Source organism: Lepisosteus platostomus, chromosome 8 (assembly GCF_059453375.1).
Source record: "Lepisosteus platostomus isolate fLepPlt1 chromosome 8, fLepPlt1.hap1, whole genome shotgun sequence".
Lineage (NCBI taxonomy): Eukaryota > Metazoa > Chordata > Actinopteri > Semionotiformes > Lepisosteidae > Lepisosteus > Lepisosteus platostomus.
In genome coordinates, this window is record NC_142618.1 from 2,703,071 (window position 1) to 2,709,070 (window position 6,000).

A 6,000-nucleotide genomic window follows, 5' to 3' on the forward strand; every position below is an offset into this window, starting at 1 on the left:
GATGACTCTCAGCCACTGAGGATGGGTCTCGCTGTTCACCTGCCGCTCCAGCAGTGTGGGCTGTGAAGCTGTTCCTGATGCCTGCTGCATTCCGGTTTGCTCTGGGACGTCACTGGAAGTCCAAACAACTTCTCATCACCTGGGTCATGGTCGTCCCAGTAAAACAGACCGCTTGGAGCCTCTGCTGGGCAGTATAACTTTATATTTTTACATTTATAACTCTGCTGCCTGTCTTGTCATTTTTATTCAGTTCCTTTTCATCTTCACACTGTTATACTGGTATACACTCTAACCCCACCTCACCTCTGAGTCGTTACTGTGCTCACTCAATATCTTCGACATAATATTCTGTATGCCGTTCTGAACCTAGGATACTTGTGTCATTTTACACAAAACTCCACGCTTTTAATTCTTTTGTAGCTCTCAAACTGGCAGGCTTGAGCAAAATAATTACCTGACCCTGAGACAATTTGGACATTTGACTGTTTTGCGCTGTGCCTTAGCGTGTCATTTCCACTAACACGCCCATCCATCTATTATCAAAAAGCTGGAGCACTCTGGTCATGCTCAGTTACCATTCATGCACAAGTTGGAGTTATATTGTACATTGTAGTGAATCCAACAAATAAACTGCAGTTTGGAACAGCAACAGTCAGCATTTGTAAAGATGTGTAAAATAATATTCTTGGGCCATTTAGGAACTTTCCATAATCTGTGAATCAACGCATAGGAGTTTACAACATTGCACAAGCACCCTCCGGCTTTTGCAGATTGTTGTTGTTTTCTGCAATGCCCTTGTGTCTTCTTGCATTCTTTAAACATCAACTCCATCCTGGCAGGGTCATGTCTGGAATGTATACAGAGTCTTTCTTGTGTCTGGAGAAATGGGATACTGTTACTGGAACTGGAAATGTCTTTCAGGCACTCTGTGCCTCTCGTGAAAATACATAATCACTAAAATACATATAATAAGACTTTATTGCATAGATGAAAGATGCCTTCTGGAAGGAATGGTGTCTCGGGTCACCGAATTTCTCTGCCAGTTTAGTCACTTCACACCCCTCCATCCATTGGGTTCTGGGGGGGAGTTGCACCCTAACCCGCCAAGCAGCAGGCACAAGGCGTGACACCCCCTAGTCCATCGCAGGGCACACAGACACACACACTCGCACCAGGACTGGTTTTCCCAGAAGCCAATTAACTCACCAGTGTGTCTTTGGATTATGTGAGGAAGAGCACCGGAGCACCCAGAGGAAACCCATGTGCTCATGGGGAGAACATGCAAACTCCACACAGACAGCACCCCAGGAACTGAACCCAGGCACCAGCATTGCAATGCAGCCAGTACTTTTTAAAGATTCTACTGACTTGGCAATTCTGTTTTCTTAGTGGTGTAAAATGATCATAGACAAAATTTCTTAGATCCCTTATTTTACAGATAATACACATAGAGCCTTGCAAAAGTATTCAGACCTTTTTAAAATAAAAAATTATATTCCAAATCTAAATGCTTCAACAAAAGACTTACAAGGTTTAGATAAGCTGCAGAAAAGAGAAAACTGAAATATGTTGAGTGGAAAAGTATTCAGAACCCTTGAACTCTTGAAGCACCCTTGTCAAGAATTACAACCGCAGTCAGTTTGGGGAACTATGCCAGCAAAGTCTACCAGCTTTGCACACTGACCTGCTGTAACTGCTGCCTGTTCTTCGTGGCAGATTGGCTTCAGCTCTCTCAAGTCTCTTGTGGGTCGCTTATGTAGGACTGTAGTTTCAAGTCTTTCCACAGGTTTTTAATACCACTCGACTCCTCAGGATCTTAACTGGGCCACTCAATGACTTTGCCCTGCTCACTCTGAAGCTGTGCCAGTGTCCTTCTGGCCCTTTCTTTTGGATCAGCGTTCTGCTGAAAGGTGGATTTTCACCCCAGTTTTAAATCTTTAGCAGAGAGGAACATATTTTCCGCAGGCAAATGCCCGGACTTTGCTCCATCCATTTTCCCTCCAATCCTAAGAAGATTTCCAGTGCATTATACACGATGCAGCCACCACCATGCTTGAGTGGAAGAATGGTGTTCACTGGAGGACGTGTTATGTGTGCCTGCTGTATTTGCTGTCGATCAGTCAATCTGACCACTACACCCTATGCCAATTGGCGAGCTGCATGTGGGCTTTGAGGTGTCTCATTTTAAGTAAAGGCTTCCTTCATGCCTCCCTGCCATAGAGGCTAGTTTGTGCATTTTCCTGGATATTATTGACGATGCTCTCTGTTGAACTCTAGCTCTCTGGAAGTTACCGCTGGCCTCACAGCTGCATGCCTCAGCAGGTTCCTCCTTGCCCAGCTGCTCAGTTTGGAGGGACAGGCTGGTCTTGGAAATGCTGAGTGGAGTGTTGAGTGGTAGGATACACCTTCCATTTCTTGATGACCGTGCTCACGGGGACATTCAGAGACTTCAGTACTATTGTACCCTTCTCCTGATCTGGGCTTTTCAATGACTTTATCCCTGACTTGCTTTAAAAGCTCCTTAGTTTTCATAGTTGAGTCTTGCTCGAAATTCACTACCTGAACAAGGAATTTTGCTGAAATCTTGAGAAATTACTACCATTGCACACAGACAAAAGCCGTTCAACTATTTGTGTGGATTGTTATTTTAATTATGTGCTCCTAAATGAATTTAGGTTTGCCACAGCATAGGATTTCAATACTTACACTATCATATTTTTTCCGTTTTTTTCCACATTATATATGAGTTTCTTTGTTTTTATTTATTTTTTATTTTGAATACATGAAAAAGGTTGTGTTCTGTATATAACAAATATTAATTGCCACTTCAAAGTGTCATGACTACAAGTTTAAAAGTAACAAAATGTGAAAACTGTACAAGGGGTTGACTATATTTGTAAGGCACTGTAGGTGTGTGTCATGTTAGGTCTTTTTAAACAAAAAAACAATCCAGACAATACCATTGAAGTTGTAGTTTAGAATGTAAGTGCAGTACAAAAAACACTGCAGTGGAATTAAAGTTGCAGAAAAAAACACCAAAACTCTATTAGGGTATAATATATTCATATAAACCATAATTCAAAGAAACTATTTCTAAAAAGTGTTTAAACTAGGTGTTACCAGTCTATGACTATAAACATACCAAGGAGTTAAAGTTTCGTTCTTGTGTTACAGTATAAAACTATTCACTTTAGAAGAAATGTGTTCAGATAAATTCCATGCAGTGCTGAGAAGAATTTCCTAAATAACTTCTGAACTGTGTTCAAAATGCTTTGGTTCCAACTTGATTGTTGAGCTAGAGGGATGGGATGGATGACTGTGACCTTATTTTGAACCCATTAAAATCTTGGATTAAATCTGTGGTGGTTTGGGAAAATACTTCATCCACTTAAATGTGTTACATGATTCTGGAATAGAGTTTCACTTGAAAACCTTGAGACATACAGTTAAAAATTCCTAATCCCCAGTGATGAAATTTCCATTTTAGGAACATGCTTGACCTTCTCAGTGAACCTGCCTTTGGCTTGATGCCGTTTTTAAAACAGATTTTAAAAGGCTAATTATATTATGTTTTTGTTTATTTTGTAAAGGTGACTGGAAATGTAAGACAGTAAGAGTGCATACAGCCAGCATTTCTTTCTGAATCTTTCCTTTTTCATAATTGTGTAATGTCCTAAAAAAGCTTTCGTTGTTTTCTTTGGGGTCTTTCTGCTCCAATATAATATGTCATATACAATGGATTGCAGAGAGCAAAGATGTCTTGTTGCTTGAACAGAAAGCAAAGTATATTAGAACTTACATTTGCTTTCACAAGGTAAACAGAGCCTTTAAGTATTTCCAAAGAGCAAAGACCTAAATAATAGACAGAGTGGAGAATCTTTGTAATTGATCCAATAGCCAATTAAACTGCCATATTCATATTTTACATAAACAGACCAAGCTTCAGACATGACATGAATCATCGAGCGAGAACTATTTAAATCAAATTCAAGTATGATCCTCAAAACTCTAATGAATGCATGGAATTGATGGAATGTCAAACACCCTACTGGAATGGTGCATCCAGATTTTGAAGGCACTGGTGGAGTACTGAAAGGGATTTTTTTTTTCCAAGGCCGATGTGCTGTTAATATGACTGAGAGGCTGAGGCTTAACAGATTTGTATATGTAGCAAATATTCGGCAGAGTTTGTCTGGCAGTGATTTATCACAATCTCTTCTCACAGAAGGGAAGGCTTGTTCTTTATTGTAAAAAGACACCTGTGGGCACACTGATACAGAATGAGAGGTTTCAGTATAACTGTATAACTTGGCTGCAGATCTCATCCACCACTGCGCATTCAGTGTTGCTCAGCAACAATAAAAGTCGCCAAAGATAAAGGCGTCGCTTTTATTTGCCAGGGCTTCTTCAGGAGGACTGAGAAGGCAGTGAGCAGGGTTTCATCCAATCCCAAGGCAGAACAGAAACATTCCATTCCGCTGCTGCAAAGCGATGGACAAGCACCCACAATGACGGCACTGGCTGGCTGACGTTGCGTTTGACATCACAATCTGTCTTGTTTTCCCGGGTGGCAGACATAAATGGCATGCTCTACATCTTGTACGCATAGATAAGGCCTTCGCGAAACTGCTTCACAAGCCACTTGGGCTGTTTCTGGAATAAATTCGGTCTGGACAGATTCTCCGGCCGGCGGCTTCAAGACTCACTTCCTTCCACACCACGCGTGACTCCGGCCATCAGGCTGGTTTGCTTCAGGCCCGCTGGGTCTTTGATGTCAGTGTGGAATGCCCCTGAATTCAAACATTTTCGAAAGAGAGTGGCTGGAAGTAAACAGTGCTGTTGTATTTTCTGTGGGGTCTGAGGTTAAACCCTTTCCATTTAGGTATCTTTCAAGTGGAAAACAACTCTTTATAATGCGTTTAAAAAAGACCTCATTTCCACCACCTGAAACCACGATCTCTCCATACGTCAGCTGTGCATTATTATCCTGTCCGTGAAGAGGAGTGGAGACAAGACACGTCCTTTGATGAGACCTCTGCCAGCCATGAATTAACTCATCTAACTGCCGCGAATACAGTTCTCAAACTTCCTACTTTGAAAATAGAAAGACCAGATAGTGTGCAAAGCATAGCGTCTCTCACAGCACTTCTCAGAGCAAGAAGACTTTGATATCTCCAGGTGCTAAAAATAGAGGTAGGTTACTCTTACGACCACTCTCATATCTGCGAGACAGCAAATAGACGGTCCATTAAACCACAGCCAAGATGGATTCCACATTGTTCCTCCTGAATCTGGGGTTTGACTAACAGAAAAACAGTGGAGTTTCTTCTCCAGCGCACTGGAGCAGGTGTTGTAGGATGGCTGAGGACTGTGACCGCCCAGGGGCACTCAGTTCAGTGGTCATGAAGTGCCTGGAAAGCTTAGTATTGTCATATATCAGCCACTCTATCCCAGACTCCCTTGACACACTTCAGTTTGCTTACTGCCTAAATAGGTCTGTTGATGATGCCATATCTCTAGCACTTCATACTGTCCTAGAACACTTAGACAGGTGGGGCGAACAGTATCCTATGTTCGGATATAGATTACAGCTCAGCCTTTAACACAATTGTTCCCACCAAGTTGGTTCCAAAACTCAGGGTTCTGGGCTGATCTGCAACTGGATACTGGATTTCTTGATGAAAACTGACAACAAAATCTCCTCCACAGTGATCCTAAACACTGGAGCTCCCCAAGGCTGCTGTCTCAGTCCTAGGTTGTTCTCCATGTTCACCTACGAATGTACAGCCACTTACAGCAGCAACCACATCATTAAGTTAGCAGATGACACCACTATCATTAGGCAGATCAACAACAATGATGAATGTGCATACAGGAGTGAGCTTGAGCATCTTACAAGGAGGTGTATTGACAATAACCTGGCCCTGAATGTCAAATGCAGCAGCTTTAGCAAGCAGCCATATCACCCTGCAACTCACCACTGGCAGCCCACTGGAGCTC